Source organism: Neopelma chrysocephalum, unplaced genomic scaffold (genome assembly GCF_003984885.1).
Source record: "Neopelma chrysocephalum unplaced genomic scaffold, ASM398488v2 Primary Assembly neopelma1_128, whole genome shotgun sequence".
Taxonomy (NCBI): Eukaryota; Metazoa; Chordata; class Aves; order Passeriformes; family Pipridae; genus Neopelma; species Neopelma chrysocephalum.
This window is the reverse complement of record NW_020897790.1, coordinates 876,328-895,528: the sequence shown is the minus strand read 5'-3', so window position 1 is coordinate 895,528 and position 19,201 is coordinate 876,328. Positions and strand designations below refer to the sequence as shown.

At 44.1% G+C, this 19,201-nt stretch overlaps 1 protein-coding gene across 4 annotated transcripts in view; it reads right to left on the bottom strand.

The window, feature by feature from the left end:
- The window catches only part of RASSF6 (Ras association domain family member 6), a 62,407-nt gene that overhangs the window by 13,442 nt on the left and 29,764 nt on the right, over positions 1-19,201 (bottom strand). The window contains exon 4 of one of the 4 annotated variants that reach the window (XM_027698412.1): positions 13,280-13,328. The exons of 1 other annotated variant lie outside the window; for it this stretch is intronic. The gene's annotated coding sequence lies outside the window, so the exon portion shown is untranslated. Of the gene's footprint in view, positions 1-2,364; positions 2,708-4,177; positions 4,271-13,279; positions 13,329-19,201 lie in introns of those variants that run through there. 2 more of the 4 variants (XM_027698416.1, XM_027698415.1) reach the window with 2 other exon arrangements.

Genomic DNA, 19,201 nt, shown 5'->3' with positions numbered 1-19,201 from the left:
GGGGTTTTTTTCAGTTACATGACCAGCTCTTATCAGCCTTGTACCAAACACTTCCACACCACCAGCTCACCCAGAGACAAACCACTTCTCCCTGTACCCTTCCCATGGGCACATTTTGCCTTTATTTTTAGCCAAGCCCGAGATCTGCAGATTGAGATCATGCAGTGACTTCCCCAGCACAACTACCCGACACCACAGATGTCAGGATATTTGCACTGGCGCTCCCTAAGTCCACAAAACTGTTGGATTTTCTATCACCTCCTGGTATTTTACTGTTTTCTGTGTCACTTCCCTGTAGCTCTTTTGAGGAAGCAAATAGGAGAAATGAAATGTTTTCCACTGCTCCCTTGGATCTGAACTAACCAAACCATGCCAGTTTTCCAGCTCTTCTGACAACATATGGCTGTGCCATCTATTCGAAGCCATCTCCTGGTTTGGTTGGTGTCACACAGGTGTCTTTACCATTACGTTAAACTGGACTACAAGCACAGAATTCCCTCAGGTAAGACCTGGAAAGTGGGATCTTGGCTGGACTAACCTCCTGACCTGAGACTTGATCATGAAGAAATCTAATGCTTGGAGGAAGACTGACTGAAGACTAAAATACTTTGAAAGGGAAGAAAAAGGAAGGCAAAGCCAGCAGTAAATAAGAAGCACGGCAGATGCAAAATGAGCATCTCTAGAGGAAGCCTGCAGCCATTGGAGAAGTCTAGGAAAAGGAAAGAAAACTGACCACTACACAATCCCAAAGCTGTGAGACCTTCAACACTCCCATCAGGGCACAAGACAAATCTCGCAAAGGCAGTGAGCTTCACTTTTCTCTGGAGCTTTATATCTTACCTGAAATGCTTTTTGTCCAAGATAAAATCCAAGTGTCAGTGGAAAGGCAGATGAGAGGACTCATTCCATTTCATTCAGTACAGTGATCTTTAAGTCATTTGCTTCAGGGGACAGCCCAGGGACAGGACAGTGGAGGAATGACACAGCAAAGTGAGGTGCAAATAGCTACACAGATTTTTACACAAAGAAAAAGAGGCAGCTGCAGAGGAGGGCTGGAAGGAGAGGGACACCTGAGGTACACACTGAGCCAAGCAGGAGCAGCAACGCAGCACCTTAATTTGTGCCACAGCCTGGATGTGCTTTTTGGTGCATCCATAAATTACGACAGGAACCGCAGAGCGTGCAGTGTGCCACGCTGAGCTCCTACCAGTGTAGACACACTAAAACCCCAAACCTCCACAAAGATCTCCAGGTATTTTGACCCAGTGCTTCCCAAAGCTCTTCCAAACCCACAGGAAACCAGGACGGGGTGAATGTTTTCCTTTTCTTGTACGGAAGCCACAAGGCTCAGCCGTCTGTTAACTCAGCTATCAGTTCCATACACATGGAATAGTTTGTACAGCAAGAAGCTTTGCACCATAGGCACGACAGCACATCCAAGTCATTTTCTAAACTCACAGGTGTCTGGTATTTAGCAAAATTTTGGAGCATTATTGGCTTCTATAAAGATGAACTTAGGATTTATTCACATGGATAAATTCAGTATCAGCAGCATAATTTTACTAGTCACACAGTCTAGTTGTGAGCCCTCATGTTGCCTTTTTTTTTCCTTTTTGTTTAAGTTAGATGTCCCTGCCATCAAAAGTTCTAATTAGAACAAAGTACTTAATCTGAACAATTGTTTTCCCCACTGAAAACAAGGGGGTTGTTTTTTCCTTGGTCTTTCAGACTTCTTCACACTTTGTTTTAAAAGTCAGCTGCTCAGTACGGAGCAGTAACAGCACTACCTGATTTCAAATCACAGATAAACCCTCTGGTCAGGCAGGCTCACAATGGGATTTGGTCGCCAAAACCAGCAGCAAGGTGGTGTTTATCTGAATATGTGCCAGTCACAACGGAGGAGATCCACAAGTTCCCTCCCCTCACACATCGATAAAGCAGGGCTCGCAGACGTTTCAAACAATAAGTAACTCATTATTACGAAGTAAAGGTACTTTCTGTCTTGGGCCGCTTAGCATAGACCGTTTTTACCCGCCAAAAAGAACACACAAGGTCACCGATCAACCTTCTAAATCACAGCAGCCACTGAACGCAGGGCAGAGAAGTCTTGTGTCCATGGACGCACGGAGCAGCAGCACCATCTATTACCCGCCTGTTTCAATCTCAGCTGACTCACAAACCCCCTAAGCGGGAGGTTCTGCTTTGACGAGAATTTCTGAGTGAGCATTTCTCCTTCCCTCCGGCACCCGATTTAGCCCAAAGGAATCTGACTGGAGCTCTGGGTGGCTGCGAAGGACCTTGCTTTCCCCTGCCACTACAGCTTACACTGCAAGCAGAACAGCTCCAGCTTTCCACTGCACTCACCTGGGCGTGCGATCCAAGGAGGAGTTTCACACACCTTTCCCTGAGCCCTGGCAGAGGCATGACAGCACGGCCCCGGCTGACAGCTTCCTCGGCTGCTCCATGGAAAACACGGGGCTCTTAGTTACTACCTTGCTTGAACTGGGAGTGCTGGAACCCCAGGACACTCCCCGCACCTCAGTGCATGTCGGGAATATTCACCTACCCACCTTCCTTTCTCCAAGCGCTGACAGGAGCGCGCCCTTAGTCACGGATACACCTCTAGGAGGCTCCGGTTAACACTTTAATCACTAACTGAACGAAGGAGAGGCAACCTGCTGACTCCCGGGAATCATCTGCTGACAGGACGCACTCTGAAACATCCAGTGCCCGAAGCGCTGTTATGCTTTAACCTCTTCTGTTTTCTAATCCATTGGATAAAGTAAGTTTTCCTTCAGATACATGCCCATCTCCAGCATTTGGTGGAATAACTGCTACAAACCATCAGATCATGCCTAAGTGTAGATACATGGATTCATAACGTTATGATAGAAATTGTGACAGCACAGCTTGATCCCTCAACCACACACCAGCTGTGTAATCCATTTTTTGCTGAACTGTATAACAACCTCATGCATATTACTCATTGGGCAAGAGTTCTATCTGTAAGAGGGAAAGGATTGCCACTTACCTTAATTGCTCAGCAGGTAATTGTATAAGCAGATGTTTAGGCTGGAAAAAAATATTTGAACTAACACACACCTTCCCAGTTCCTACTGTTTGCCCACCCATTTACAACAAGCAGTTTATTCACCAGATCAAACGCAAAACTAGAAGTTATTGGGCCACAGAGAAGAGCATGAAAAATGCCGGGCCTGAATTTCCCTTCACACCCATCTTCTTGCACTGCAATTGATATCACGTTCCTTCTGCTTTATATAATTTGGTGTTAGGGAGAGGCAGAACAGACTCAAATATTTGATTCCTGATCACGTCTTATCCTCTGGTGTATTCCTCTCCAGAGCCAGACACGCTGCCACACACCCCCCACTGTACACCTGGTATTTGGGATTATAGTTTGTGTTGCAGTTTCTAGCTCCGCTCCTCAAAAATATTGACATATGGATTTTACTGGTATATACAACATTGGGAATCTCTCAAAACACAAGAGGAAAGCAACATGCAAGATCTTTTACTCGATTCGCAACAGCATAGAATCTCCATGCTGTGGTGGCATCGGAGCTTCACGCCAAACTCAACCTTGGGAGCTGTTCCATCTCATCCAGAATTGCTAAACACAAATCCACACAGCTTCCCAGCTGGTGTAAAACCAGAGGTTTGATTTTTCCTGTCCCACCTTCAGACACGCACGCTGCCTGATTCTCCGGGATCAGAGAGCTGGAGCAGAGATCCGGGGCAGCCTGAGCCCTTCAAGGCTCTAACCCAAGATAACATCAAACATCTGGTTTTGACAAGTCTGCCACCCCACTGGACACTCACACTGTGAAGCTCTTGGGTGCCAGGAGGTTCCCAGGTATTTTCAGAACTAAAGACCACATTATTAGCTTCCAACAGGGCAATGTGATGTTAACCCCCCAGGGTAAATCAAGCTTCATCCTGACCCCAAACTTTTAAACTTAAAAAGCAAACTAAACCTTAAGTTTCTGGGGATAGCTTTTTTTTTGAAGTTTAAAAGCAAGTTTTGAAAACCCAATGCTTTTATTACTTAGATTTATGCAAAGGTGTCTCAGTAAGAAATTAATATAATAAAGCAGCAAACCCCCTAATTGTAGTAAAATCCTACGGTTCCACTAAAACCAGGCGTGTTGATTCTTACCTTGGCTTGGACAGTGTGGCTCCAGTTTGTTTCCAATTTTCTTTCTCACACTTGAACTGCTCTTACCAATGTCCAAGTTTTGATCTCATCTGAGTCATGCACAATTATCTGGTGAGTACTTTGGAGGGATGGGTCAGTGCAGACTAAGAATAGGTATCTCCTGGGGAGGGGAAGCAGGTCTTTAGGGCCACAGAGCAGGAACCAGCTCACTGCAAACTCCAAGAAATGGAATGCTTTGATTCCTTTCATAAAAATTAAATAATCAATGCACAAAGACGATTATTTTTTCATCTTTCATAATAAACATAGTTTACATGCCCTGGAAATGTGTGAACAAGTCACAACTCGGTTATACTATCTCACCTCTTAAGCAGAAGGGTAACAATAATTCTTTTAGCACAGGCAGGGAATGTGATGGTCCTGCAGACTTTGCAGGCTGTGTTACAATTCTGCTCCTTGAATGATTAATAACCAAATAATTTAATTTAAAGTCAAATAAGTTAATAAGTAATTGGAAGTTGGAGTTGAGCTGTTTAATAACTTGGCCTCAAATCATTAACAAAGTGACTGCTAAAGATAGGAGAGAACTCAAATGGGGAAAGCAGAGATTGCTGTTCTATTTTTGTAGTAGACAATCACAATAAGCAGGCTGCCATAGCAGCACCACACACATGTGCTGCACTTCAGTGGAAGGGCTTTGATAAACACTTAAGATTCCCCTGCTCTGTAGCAAGAAGGAAAATCCCTAATCCTGTTTGCAAATACCTATTTCTAGCCAACTCATTAACTCCAAACACAGAAAATTCTTCTTGGACTTTCTGAGCCAGCTACTCTAATGCAAAGGGAGACCCTCAACTGACAAGATCCGAAGTTATCATAAAACAAGTGATCAATCCCTCTCTTTACATTACAAATGCTACCAGGGGGTTGGCATTGGTCATAGCAACAAATCAAGGAATTTAAAACAGGATTTACCCTGCAAAGGGCCCCCCAGTCTTTAGCAAGATTATTTTCTGTCATCACACCCAAGTGCCAACAGCAATACTTGTGTGCCAGGACATGTTCTGGAGCCACAGCTGATAAGCACAGAAACCAGAAACAGGGGTAGCAGATGATTAGCTCAGATAATTAATACACAATGGACACATCCACTACAAAGGCTTATATACTGTCATGGGCCATAATCCTTCACACATACCATTTGGTGGACTTTGGGGGCCATGAGTTTTTAAGGAATAGAAAAGGAGCAGAGCTGATGCTTGCAGCATCACATGGGCTAAAGGCTATGGTTTTGGACAGCACATCAAGAACTGGAACTTGCCAGGTACTGACCTTTGCCTGCATGGAAAGCAGCTTGCCAGTCTCACTCTCGTTATCTTTGTGAGCCACTGCTGGATGGGCAGGTCCAACCTGAGCATCTGAAACACCTTTAGTCATGCCTTGTGCCTGGCATTGATTATCCACACCCATGGAGTCATCCATGTAATATTATAAGACTTCAGAAAGGCACACGGGATTTTCACTGCCTGGAGCTACAAAATACCAGAGAGGGCAGAACCAGGAGGAACTGCCCTGTTCCAAAGAGCTACAGTCATACAGCTTGTCACCCATTACAGCTCAGCCAGGAGTAAAATCACCACCTTATCACACCCAGCCAACTTGCACAGCACTTACAAGCTGTAACTCCTTCACACTCAAGGTTTCCAGACACAGATTTTTCTTAAGTCCATGAAACGTAATTTCCTCAATTTTTTTCTGTAAGTCACTCTACATCTGGACTATTTTGTCTTCAAGGTAGAAACCCCCTGGATTATGTACAAATGGGGGGATTCAATTTGAAAAGTATTACACAGCAGAGCTTCTCCTGTACAGATGAGGGGACAGTTTGTCCCTGCAGCAAAACACACTGAAATATGTTTCAATGGTCCCTACCCATGTAACAATTAGTGCAATAAAAGCGTGAGGAACTGCTCTCTCTGTGGTTATGGAGCAAGAGATCAGAGGCTGCTGGGCACAGGGGAGTGTGTGGCAGTCACAGTGTGTCTGAGCAGCCCAGGCTCCTGAGCTCACAGCCCCTGCACAGGGCAGACGTTCTTCATCACCACGTGTCCTGACTCTGAAGGGCACACAGCGCTGCACTGTGTGCTGCTGAGCACAAACCACTCCAGTGACACTCCAAACCGCTGGGATGCTGTAAAACCAGCAACATCTGAGACTTGAAACATGGCTCTACAATGAATATTGAAAGTGACAGTCAGCAAGTAACAGCTCTGAAGTGCATCAGAAAAACTGTTCAGAGAACTGACCATATAATTTGTGTACTGCATTAGACATCTAACGAGACAGTAGAGCAGATGATCTAGAAGCATCCCTGGCACTTATTTATGAATTTCCTCTTGAAAATCTCACAGGAGAACACTGCAAAGGAGAAAGTGCAAAGCAGAACAGGTCGGGGCTGACTCACTGAGGCTCTGCCCTGGGTTGGGTGGGTTGAGCAGACTGCTGTGACCTCCTCTCTAAGAAAGTTCACCCTATGACACAGACATTCCTTAACTCTGCTCAGTCTCCTCGCTGAAAATCACCCCTCAGACGCTGCAGCTGCTTGCTCTGCACTGCTCCTGGCCTTCCATCATGCTGCTTTCCCGTTACAATATCAAATAACCCCTTGGGGCATTCAGCTGTTGAGCACGTTTTACCAAGAGCAAATACATTCATATACTTACTGCGTCACATTCCTATTCTTCTTCTCCCGAGTGTCCGATTGTATGGATCACATTTTCCTTCTCACTCAGATATTTAAGGCCCAAATGCTTTTGAGTGGGATCCTAGAGCACAGGGTGGCACTTATGTGTCCCCTTGAGGGCAGAGGCGGTGGCATTTCAGTGGCGCTGGAGGAAACAATAGTGTCTCTAACTCTGAAGGGCCAAACCCTGCCAGTGCCCGGCTCTCACGTTTACAACCTACGCTAGGTTTTATGGGAATTAACGGGGCTAAAATCTGATCTAATTGTCGAGGGCATCTGAATGTCTTTCTGGCCTAGGAGCGCTTTGGAAACACAAGTCCAGATGAGAATAGAAGCACATGGAACATGGTGGGATATCAAACCACTACCTGATTTGGACTAAGAGCTCTGCCAGTGCCTGTGTAAGGCAACATAAACAAGTCAATAGCTGTTTAGGAGATGCTGAAATTCTGGAAAGATTCTCCCCTGCACAGTGGTTTGGAGGGTGTGTTTCCCAGTTTGGAATTTATCCGTCTGAAACTGTCATTCTCATCCCCGTGGGCAATACCTTGCTTCTATCCAGCACACATGTCCTTACAGGTGAAGAATCTGAACAAGCTGCCCACGGGGAATGCAGATTCAACTGCTGGGATGGTATTGTCCCATCTTTTACAATGCACACAGGAAACCACAGGCTGCTGGGTGACATATGTGCCAGTGTCCAACAAGAGGATGGTCAATCAGCTAAACAGCTGCGTGGAAATAAAGGTGTGTTTAGGACTCTAAGCTGGAAGTTGAGCTCGCCCTGATCTGTGCAGAGAGCACAGGTTCTAACAGGTGCAGGAATGGGAGCAGTTTCAGGCATGAAATGTCATGCAAAAGTTATTGCAGAAACAGGAACTGCATCTGAGGAGTAAATGTCCAGCTGATTCCTGGAGGGATATGGCCAAGGAGCTGAATGCTCACGTCACAGAGCACCTGTGTGCTGCTGGCAGCTCAAAGCGCTGCAAGAGTTGCCACTGAATTTTCAAGCCTTCATTTACAGCAATAAATTTCAGCATTTCTGACACTTTTGTGACAAGTTAAGGGTTATCTAGTGAAATACCCTGAAATGGAAGCCTCGCAGACCAACAAATATTTTTACAAGATCGATGTGAATATTTAAGCCTGGCATCACTCCTGACATCCAACATCATAGGTTCGCACTGAAGTGACAGCGTTTTCCAAAGAGGGACAATCTTTGCTGGTCAGAGACAGCTGCCCTTGTCACCTGAAATGTCATCAAAGGTGACATTCTTCTGGGCTCGGATCCTCCTGCTTCCACTTCCCCCAGCGCTGAGGAAGGCCCTGCCAGGTGCGGGATATGCCTTTTCCCAGTGTAACAGACTTTGTACAGGAATTACACATGCAGCTCTCCATGCTGGAAAAGGAAAAGCAAGATCTCTCTCTGTCAGTGCTCTGAGGGCAGTGATTCACCTTAATGATCCTGGTTTACCTCACCTGGGAATTAAAAATTTGTAACTTAAAAGTTGTCTTGCAAAATGTATATTTTATACTTAATTTACATGTTGAAATAAAAAATGTTGCTTGGATTTTGTCAGGAGTTCTTGTGAATGCAAACAGTGATGTCTCCCAGCTCTCCCTTGGCTTGCTTATCTTAATTTCTTAGGTTTTTCTTTAGCTCTATTTTCCAGCAAGTCAGTTTCCAGAAAAACATGTTATTGCAAGTCTGCCCTGGTACATAAACTGAATAAATGCCATTATATTCAAAAGTTTATATAGAGATGATGTAACAAAAGTTATGTCATATGCCAACTCCTTATCTCACACTGAGCTAGTTCCTTAGTACTTGACCTTTTCGTGACTGTTTAGACTATAAACGTTTCTGACGACACATTTGTTAGCCTTTATCCAGAAAAACCCCATGATTGCAATATAAGCACTAATATCAAACTGAAGCCAGCAGCGCCGGGCTAATTAGGCTGCAGTACTGCGCAAGCACCACAAGACGGCGCCATCCCAAGGCCGCAGCGCTTCCATGGAATCACAGACTGGTTTGCATTGGGAAGGGCTTTACAGAGATCATCCGGTTCCACCCCCTGCCATCGGCAGGCACATCTCCCACAATCCCAGACTGCTCCAAACCCCGTAAAACCTGGCCTTGGACACTTGCCCTTTAGGCACTGGAAGAAGCTCTAAGATCTCCCTGGAACCTTCTCTTCTCCAGGCTGAACACCCCCAGCTCTCCCAGCCTGTCTCCACAGCAGGGACACTCTGGCCCTCAGAGCAGCTTTGCGGCCTCCTCTGGACTCACTCCAGCAGGTCCATATCCTTCTTATGTTGGCTGAAGAATTAATTTTGACAAAAGTTTGTATTTAACCTGGTGAAGTTGAAATAAATGTACTCTCCCACTGGTGACACGACTGTGAGAGCTGTCAGCATTTGTGTATCAGTCACCCCCTTGTGAGATGCTCTGTTGACTCCAGAGTGCAGAAAAAACAACTGTTATATTTATGTTGGAAAGATGTTTTAAGGGCCCACGTAATTAAAGTGTTAAGGAGGCTATTAGAGCTTCCAAAGCTTAAGGAATGTCCAAAGGAAAACATGAAATATACACTGACTCCAGCATGCTACATGTAGAAATAAAACATAGCTGATGCCAAACCTCTCATTTACACCTGCCTTGGGACCTTGAAAAGCACTCAGTTTTAAAGTCTTCTGAAGGTCTGGAAAACTACAGGCCAGTAAGTGGTTGCCTTTACCAGGCAAATAAGGAGAAATCAGAACAAAGGATGAAGACAGTGAACACAGGACTACACCTAAAATTATGGGGAAGGGCTTATGCAGCTTTTGATGGCAAAAACTGTGGCTCAGGATCTCTCAGGATCCTGCTGAACGGGGACCCGGGTGGCAGGGATACTCTGGCCCCAATGTCCATCACTAAAGAAACTGCAATAAAAAAAAATAAAAAAATAAAAAAATCCACACCAGCGCCACTTACCAAAAAAACCCGCAACTGCAACAAAAATTACTAGAAATGCTGCCACCTTGTGGACAACAAGTTCTCTTTCTCCTTAAGAAAGGAGAAATAACTCATGTAGAAGAATAAAAGGTTAGAAACAGAAGGAAAGACTAAATAATGATCAGATTTGTTATTAGAGAGAGGTGGTCGAAGTCCTACAGAGCTGCGGGACCTGTGCTGTTCAAGGTGAAATTAATAAGGGAGGTGAAAACTTGTATCACTGAGAGCTGAGTTATGTACAAGGAGGAAACAGTTCTTCTTGCCCTCTAAAACTCTTCACATACAGTACGAGTACAGTACAGCACGTATCAATCAAGTGTCCCATCAGTGACCTTCTGATCATATCTAATAACGCTAATATGTGATCACAGCTAGGGATGACTGTGCGGAGCAACTTCAGTCGCTACTCAGAGTAGCAAAACCTTCTCGTGCCTAAGTCTGTACGTAACTCGGGTGGAATGAACTGGATATACGCGGCCAGCTCAGGGTCAGACAGGCAGATTTTGGGTTTGGTGTCGAACCGCCTCCCACAGTGCCGAGAGCGAGCCCCGAGCGCAGCGCCGAGGCTGCTATACCACATTAGGACACCAGATCGTGCTGCTCGACCGCGTAACAACCCGCGCGGGGACGGAGCCTCCTGCACAAGAAATAAGAGCAGAAAAAGGGCATGAAAGATTCAGCTTAAGTTATAAATTCTACAATGGTTCAAGGACAGGAAAGAAAACTGGTCCTGGACAAAGAAGCTGAAGTGATACTCAGGCTACTGCTTGCTTGAAGTTGTTAGTGAAGCACTTGCAAAGAGAAATCCCAGTCCTCTCAGGAAAGCCAAACATTAAAGGAAAAAATCTAGACCAAAAATGCCAAGTCCTGGACAAAACAAGAAACAAACATGGGCACTCTGGCCTTTTCTGTCCTAAGGGCAAGAGGCTGCTTCTGCCCTTGTTGTGAACAGGAAATATCCTCTCTTTTACCTTGCAGATTTATGAGTTAACAGACTGCAAGGAAACAGAACGTCCTCTCCCATCAAATATTGCAATCACATAAATAGGGCTGAATCTTATTGACTGCATCTGTGAGTACCTAAAATGATTGAGCTACTGATATTGGGAGGCATCTCAGCACTGGATCACCTGCAGGAAGCGTAGATGTTACCTTTTATCCTGGCTGCTGTTCTCCCTGTCTGTTGGACACTGTTGGCACTGGGGCTGCTGAATGGCACATCTCATTAACACCATAAGCTTCTGACCAGTTCTGACCCACAGGGATAACCTGACAATTTGCAGGTTCAGGCCGATGTGTCTGACACAGACACAGCAAAATATCTGAAGCACAAACTTCCAGCTAGACTAAGGACACAACACAGCACTTGTGTTCCAGGGAAAAGGCCCAGTTAGCCAGTCAACAGCTTGCTATTTCCTGGGTGGTTTGTGCCTGCACGCAGGGACTTGCTCCTGCAGGTTGCTTTCAGTGTTTGTGTTTCCTCTAACAGAAATTAAACTGTTTCTCATAAAATTAAATATGAGTATCTCTTTGTCACCAGTTCTGAAAATCACATGGGTATCAGTTTGTTCTATTCCCGTTCAAAGAAGTCCTCAAGAATTCAATTCCAGTCCATGCTTGGACACTGTATCATTGCAGATGCTTACAATACATGGGATAGCCTTTAAACATGCAGTTCAAAGTCTCTCTAGGAGAGACAACCATTATATTTTAGGTTTTATTCTACATTTCTCATGTATTTCACTGACAATGCTCCTGGTGCTATCAATGTGCCCTAAGAGTGTATTCCATCTTTTTCAAAAATAAATACCAGACCAAAATGTTGGGGGGAAAATACTTAATTTCGTGGTGCCTGTTTTTGGTGGCGTGGGATAGGGGAAATACTTCCTTCATTCTTTTTTCTGCTACATCAGTAAAAGCAATTTCTCTAAAAAAAATGTGCACTGGCTGCTAATAGCAAGGAGCTGCCTCTGTGGAACACCCCTGATTTGGGAGTATGAATAAATTTAGTCTAAAATTTCATCATTAGTGACAGAAGTATTAATATTAATAACCTAAGGAATGGCGAAATCCATGGACAAGGACTTTTATGAATGATGACATGATTTTGAATACCTGAAATTCAAATATACCTGGCTTACAATTACAACAGAAGGTGCATTCTAAAAATCAGGCCACTTCCAAGCTTTCAGCAAAACCAAAGGCATTTGTGGCAGACAACTGGACCACGAAGCACACTGGGAAATTTTGCCACCACTGCCAAGGGACAGAAGATCAAGCCCAGAGCAAGCACACGTGATTTAAAATCGTTCAGTGTTTGGCACTGAGCAGGGAACCTCACAGGAGAGTAATAAAGGCTTGTTTACATGGAAACATATGTTGGACACAATTTCAAAACCTCAGGGACATGTCTCTAAAGCTCAGCTGTCACTTAAAGATGAAAGGCCAAGAGATTCAGCAAAGGGCTTTGCTGTTGTGCCACAACTGGAAGGAAAACCTCTGTATTTTTACTTTGCTGTTCAGAAAATATTTACATAGAGATTTTTTTCTGTTTGGAAGATTTAGGAAGAAATCAGACAGAGATCCAGAAAAGTCACAGAAGGTATTACACACTGATTTCTTAAATGATCTTGTCAAACTCCTCTAGCAATTTGCCTTTGTAGCCCTTCTGAGCTTCACCTGGGACACCCTTAAACACCCCTTCTTGCCCACGGGCCCACAAGCCCATTTAAGCTTGGGCTTTGGCATTTTTCCTGGTTTTGAACTCTTTTCCTGTTTTTGAACTGCTTGCTGGGGTTCTGTGGAAAGGAGCCTGGGCAGTGGGGTCCCTGCCCTGCCAGCAGGGTCAGGGTGTTTGGCTCCCAGTCCCTCAGGGCACAGCTGGTCCTTGCTGGGCCCAAATTGCTGCTGTAACTCGCCCACTTGCCACAACATTGAGCACTGATTCCTGATAGTATTTCCTGTGTGCTCTCTCACTGAAGACGTAAAAAATTATGTTGATATTAGTTGAAAAAAATGTAAAAATATTTAAACGCTTTTAAATTCATGTAATAGCAGGGGAGACACTTTGCTTCACAATCTGTTTTCATAAAGATGCTTTCAAGTGGATTCTGTGAATCTAGTTCCTATGTAAGTAACAAGATTCTCCTCCTGCAACATCCCCTTTTTATTGGTGTCTACTCATCTAATGCTTCATCTGGCCTTTTGAAGTAAAACATTCCCATGGGCTCTGATGGTCATGAAATGATCAGATGCTCATTATGTTCACCTCTTTCACACCTTCTAAAACAGAACCATTAAACCTCTCTAGTCAGAAGACTGGTGCAGGATGCACCCACGAAAGGAGTGCAGCACATACCAGCAGGAAGTCTTGGTAGTGTTTTTCACTTCAGGGATCTTCTTAACGCCTGTGAAATGGGGTCAAAAATATCAGATTACACAAGTGGGACAGGGAAATCATCTCAGTGACTTCAGTGGGGTGAATAAGACCCTTGTAATCCCCAATAATGTGTTAGATGTCAAATAATGCAGAAGAGAAATAAATCATGCAAATCCTTCATTAGGAGTGCAACCTGCGTCAGCTTCGGGCAGGAAGATCAGCTCCCAGACAGTGTCTGTGAGAGCCACTGCAATGAAAACAAAACAGCCCGCACTGGAAACCAGTGTGTCACCTGTGGTTGAATTTCCTGGCTCTAAGGTGTGGAGCAAAACCATAATCCACTTCAAATCCTTTTTTTCTGTGTCAGTTAATTTGTTTATGAAGTGCAATGAGGGTGAAATATTTTGCTTGAATCCTTTCCAAAGGATTATAAGGTAGATTTACTCCAGAAAGGTAGAGAGCAAGACACTATTTTTCTGACTTACAGATTTACGGGATTCCCTTTTAAAGGGTTAAAGTGCCTGAAACCTTACAGATAAGTTTGTACCCATAATTTGCCTCGTTTCTCACAAAACATACAGAATTAAGGTGATGTTTTGTTCAAGGGTCTTCTAAATCCGTACTTTCAAGTATACTTGGTACCTCCCAAATCCTACTTTTGAAAAAAGGAACACGCAGTTTCACTTACATTGTCCAAGCTCTGTACCACTTGTATTTGAGAATTGTGCCAAGTCTTTATTTGACCATGTAACCCATGGCAACCCTCTGGTCCTGTTTTTTTGAAAGTGCATATATTCTTTAATGAAATTAAAATATCAATCATGCTGTTCTCAAGGCCTTAAAACTAACCTTTTTCCATGCTGTATATTTTAATATTTCTTTTTCTGAACTCTACAAATGATTCAGGAAGTCTTGGTAGCTCCAACACATCTCCCGGGAGACAAGGAGCTTCGATCTGTGGAACTTTCATATTTAATGTTAACAACACATCCCCTACCAGGTAACACCAACTAGAAAATAGGTACATCATAAAGTGATGTCATAGCCTTAGACAAAATTTTTGTGTTCAAATATCCGCATGGGAATGGAATATTTGGGAATGTGAGCTTCAGATCCACACTGTGACCTCAGCTTTGTGATTCAGGCCTCTTCTTTGCCTCCTGGGACAAAAGCTGGTTGTGCAAGCTGGAGGGTGTGGAAAGGCTCTGTCCCGTTCTAGAGAGCTGTGGCTCAGCAGCAGGACAGTGTGCAGAGCATCTCAGGGCTCAGTCACCACTACCATTATTCATTTTTACTGGGACAGTGTGCAAAAGCTCAGCTGCAGATAAGGAGCCCATTATTCCAGATACACTTCCAAAGCAGGAGCATGGGATGCTTGCTGGTGCTGGAGTCTTACAGCCCGTGGCAAGCCCCGCACCAAGGGCTCTAAGATGCCATCTGGTAAGACTGCACGTGCTGCTGGACACCCTGCATGTGCACTCCTTGCCATTCCTGGCTTTTCTAAGTGTGCTGGCTGCTAGGATTGGGGGGGAAAAGAGGATTTAATGCACCCACTTACTGATCCTCTTACAGACACAGATCATAACTCTCAACCCACTAATAGGCTCCACCAGGAAGTCAGGCTGGGCAGTAGTGAAATGCCACCTCCTCGGAGCACAGGCACTGTCACTGAGCAGAAACACCCAAGTGCTGATTCCTGCTCCTGGGCAGGATGCTGGCCTGCTGGCTTGAAAGAGGGACCACCATGGCTCTTTCAAAATGACAGTTTCCTTGCTTGTGTGCCATTAGTGCAGAGGAGACTCCGTACACAGGGCTCCTGGGATGACACTGTGCAACCCTGGGAGATTGCAACACGATGCAGGGAGGATTCGATTGTCTTGCTGGAACTCATTAGCAAGTTCCTGCCTCCAAGTACAAGAATGACATGAAAATGGTCTTTGGATGTACTCTCAGTGATTCACTTTGAAATGAGTGATGGCTGGTTCATGTGTTTGAGAATAAGGCCCTGAAAACCAGCAAAGGTCCAATGCACCAGCATTTCCTTTTGCAGGCAAACAGTCCAGGGAGACGCGATTACAGCAGGAAAGATAAGGAAGCACGTCTGTGAGCCACTCACCCCAGGCCACAGCGGCTCCTGTGCCTCCAGCCTGCCTGTTCTCCCTTTATACCATCACAGTCTCATGCAGCACCACACTCCACCTGCAATGCTCCAGTTGGGATAGGAGGTGTGCACTGGAGATAATCCCAGTATGGTCTCACTGCTTCCTAACAGCACTTAGTGCCTGGTCCCCTCCCTGGCTGCTGCTGAGGTTCATGGATTCAGCATGTTATCAGAGGTATCCAACACTGCCATAATTTACACCCATTGCTGCCAGCAGGAAGAGCCAACGTGACTGAACTTGCCTCAAAATGAAGGCTTTCGCTCTGTGATAAAAATGGCATTATGCCCTGTAATTCCATCGCGTCGTATAACTCAACTTCACGGTGCCTTAGTTCGTTAAGGCTTTAGAGCAACTGCTGCTAATCCTCCAGAAATTATCTGCCAGCTAATACAGCATGTCTGGTGCTTCAGACAATGGATCACCCTACAAATCATTTTGTAGGCTGTGTTGTTACACTAATTGAGACACAGTTTTGGGGAAGCCACTAAGATGTTTTTATTCCTTCCTCAGCCCTGGCCTCTCCTTCCCACTTCTGCAGTGCAGTTTTTGCACCATCTTCTCAGTTCTTTCACTGCCACTGTCATAGAGTGAGATTATAAAATAGGACCCTCTCAAAAAAAAAAGAAGAATCACCCCAAAAGCAAAATGACGGAACTGCAATGAAAAAAACCTGTCTGTAATGATGAGCACCTCAGAAATCTCAGCTCATTCCAGTTCCCAGACCCCAAAGTCAGTCCCAAAAGTCCTCCACTGGAACTGCGATTTGGCTGCACGTTAATGAGAACCACTGTTCCTTTCTGGGTTAATTTGCCTAAGTCAGAGTAAAACAGCACAATAGCTGTTGACTGGGAATTATCTTTGATTCTGTGAAGAAATAAAGACAGGCCAATCGAGGAGGACTCCGAGGCACTCACCATGGTGCAACACAACTTGCCTTAATGTTCTGCCTACACAGTAAAATGTGATTTTTAGTAATTCCAGAAGAAAAGCAATTCATTTGTTGTCTGAACTTGTGTCACCTGGTTTCCACTTCTTACTTTCAAAAAATCACACAAGTACTCAAAAAATGTGTTTAAAAACCAAGCTACTTTGTCTTTATGCCTTCTGCTACAGACCCATGCTTTTCATCTGGAATTTCTTTTGGAAAATGATTACCATGATGTTTGGCATTTCCTTTCGGACTGGGCTGTGAAAAGGATAGGACATGCACTGGCTTATATGGAATTACAAGCATTCCTTTCACAGAGCACTGGGATGAGTTTAGGACATGACACACAACTTTGTAAACAGGGATCACAAAATGCCAAATCATTAAAGTACATGATGCAAAGTACTACTTTTTTTGTTTGGACAGGTTTTAGAAATATTTGGACAGGATCTGGCTGTCTATCCTGGCAGGGTTGTTTATGCCAGGGCAGCAAAGAATATATCAGCTTTTTTATTCTGAGTGTATATTGACTTCAATGCTTGATGATAAATGGAGCCTTATCTTGAAACTGGGCATAAAAGACTGAAAACTTCAACAAGGCTGCACAACTATACTCCAGAACTCATTTCCCCCCTCCTGTCCAATTCTATACCTTAAAATGGAATCCTTATTACCTAAAGTTTACAACAACAAAAGGCTACAAGTTCAAGAGTGACCTGTATCTATTCCTTTTCCCACACCTCTATAATGTACTTCAGGAACTCGTGTGAAAGGTGAACAGTGACGTTCAAGTCACCAAGTGCACATCCTGCTCATCTTGCAACATTAAGTGGAAGGAAATTGTTTTCAAACTGTGGTTTAGTAACCATTCCCTGATAAAAAATACTGTCATATGTCCCCCACTAGAGTGCAAACCAAATCCTTATGTACTAATAATTGCACAGTGTTTTAGAACTGAGCACCACTGGCACAGATCTTTAAGGCACTACTGCCTGAAAACTGTTGGTGTTTGCTGGGCCTGCTCTGCTCCTGCAGGCTTTTGTCACTCATCACACTCCACATGCAACAAGTACCAAATGTGCAGTCAACACAACAGTAAAATAAAGCTGTTATAGACAGCTTTTTTTATATATATATTTATTTATATAGGAGCAGCAGTGCTATTTTTTTTAATATTTATTTATATAGGAGCAGCTGTGCTAATGTGCTGTGAGAGTCCTACTGGATTTGGTGGAACTGAACTCGGCCCAATGCCTCAAGTAGAACAGTAAAACTAGAATATAGGAGGAAAACCTTTTCAGGAGAGAACTTTTTAAACCTCATCAAAGCCAAAAAGTAGATGAAACATAAAGTTTAGCCAAGATGAAAGGCCCCTAGGTCTCCTGTATTCCACATTTACTCTATGACAGTCTATGAAGAACTCTTCTGGAGGATATCTTTCTACCCAAGGAGGCTTTGTCCTTCAAAACTGCTGAAGTCATGGGGCTTTTCCAGAAGAATTAGTAATGTTTTCTGAGCAATATGTGTGATTGACAGTCACACATGCCACTTCAGAAATGAAAATGCTAAAATATTGGGTGGAATCAAGGCTCATAGTGACTCTTACCAATTCCTGAGCTCTCCAGAGGTTATTATGCTTTAGAGGAATGGGGAAGGGATATTGTTTTCTGTGGGTGATTAAACATTCGGCTCTGTGCCCTGTGCTCATAGTGGATGGTTTCCTGATTAACTGTACTGGGATTGGATACCTCAGCTGGTTGGACCCAACAAACAGGTCTTGTCAGACCTTCAGGGAAAAGGTGCTGGGGAAAATCAAACTCCTTGCTGCAGATTTGTATCCTTGATCTACATTAAATATTCATGTGTTTGAGTTTGGTATCGACCACTGATGGTCTGTGTCACACAGCAAGGCAGCTGTTTATGCTAAACAAAATGGGTCAATTCCTGGGTTCTGATCACATTACTATTTATAAGAGGAAATTAGCTCTGGGCTGCAAGTAGGAGAAACAGTGATATATAAGAGTAATTTCCACATCTTTTTTCAAATCCCAATGACAAATACTTCTCCTAGAATAAAGAGGAGAGGATGCCTTTTACCCAAAGAGAATCCAAGCGCAGAAAGGACAAAACACTGATGCCTAATACTGAAGAGAGGGCAGAGTGGGAATGGCAGAGGGAGATCAAGCTTTCAGAAGTTCAGGACACACCTTGCTAAAGATATAGACCCACTTGCAGTTCTAACTGCGACAGTTCCAGCCAGCTCAGCTCTTGATTGATGGTGGTTTGGTAAATGTCACACCCACAGACATAAATCAGTCGTAGAGAGATAGGATCTACCGCAGATGAAGATCCATCCGGGTAGGCAGTTCAGGTGAGATCACAAAGCACTCCTTTCAACTGTCCAGTCACTCTCTTTTGAAGAGTTAAAGATTAGGTTCATCTTGTTCCCCAAAGTACCAGGGTGAATTGCAAATGCACTTAGTGTGCAGAGGAGATATGATTCAGTGTATAAATACTGAGATAGTTAGACAGAGATTTACAATGTTAAATAATGGTATTTTCAATGCCAAGCTCACAAAATCTGAGAAAATTTGCACACCACTGGAGTTGCTTTCCAAAGGTGCTGTAATTCTGCAGGCAATCTGCGGAGGTTTAAAACAACAGGAATTCTGTCTTCATATCACTGGGCCTTTAAAAATCCAGAGAGCTACTTGTGAGTGCTTGGAAAAAACCCAGGGTGTAAGTTCCCAAACTCTGTGTGTCACACAAGTATTCTGTTTGCTGTGAGGAGTGGGAGAAAGCAAACAGGTC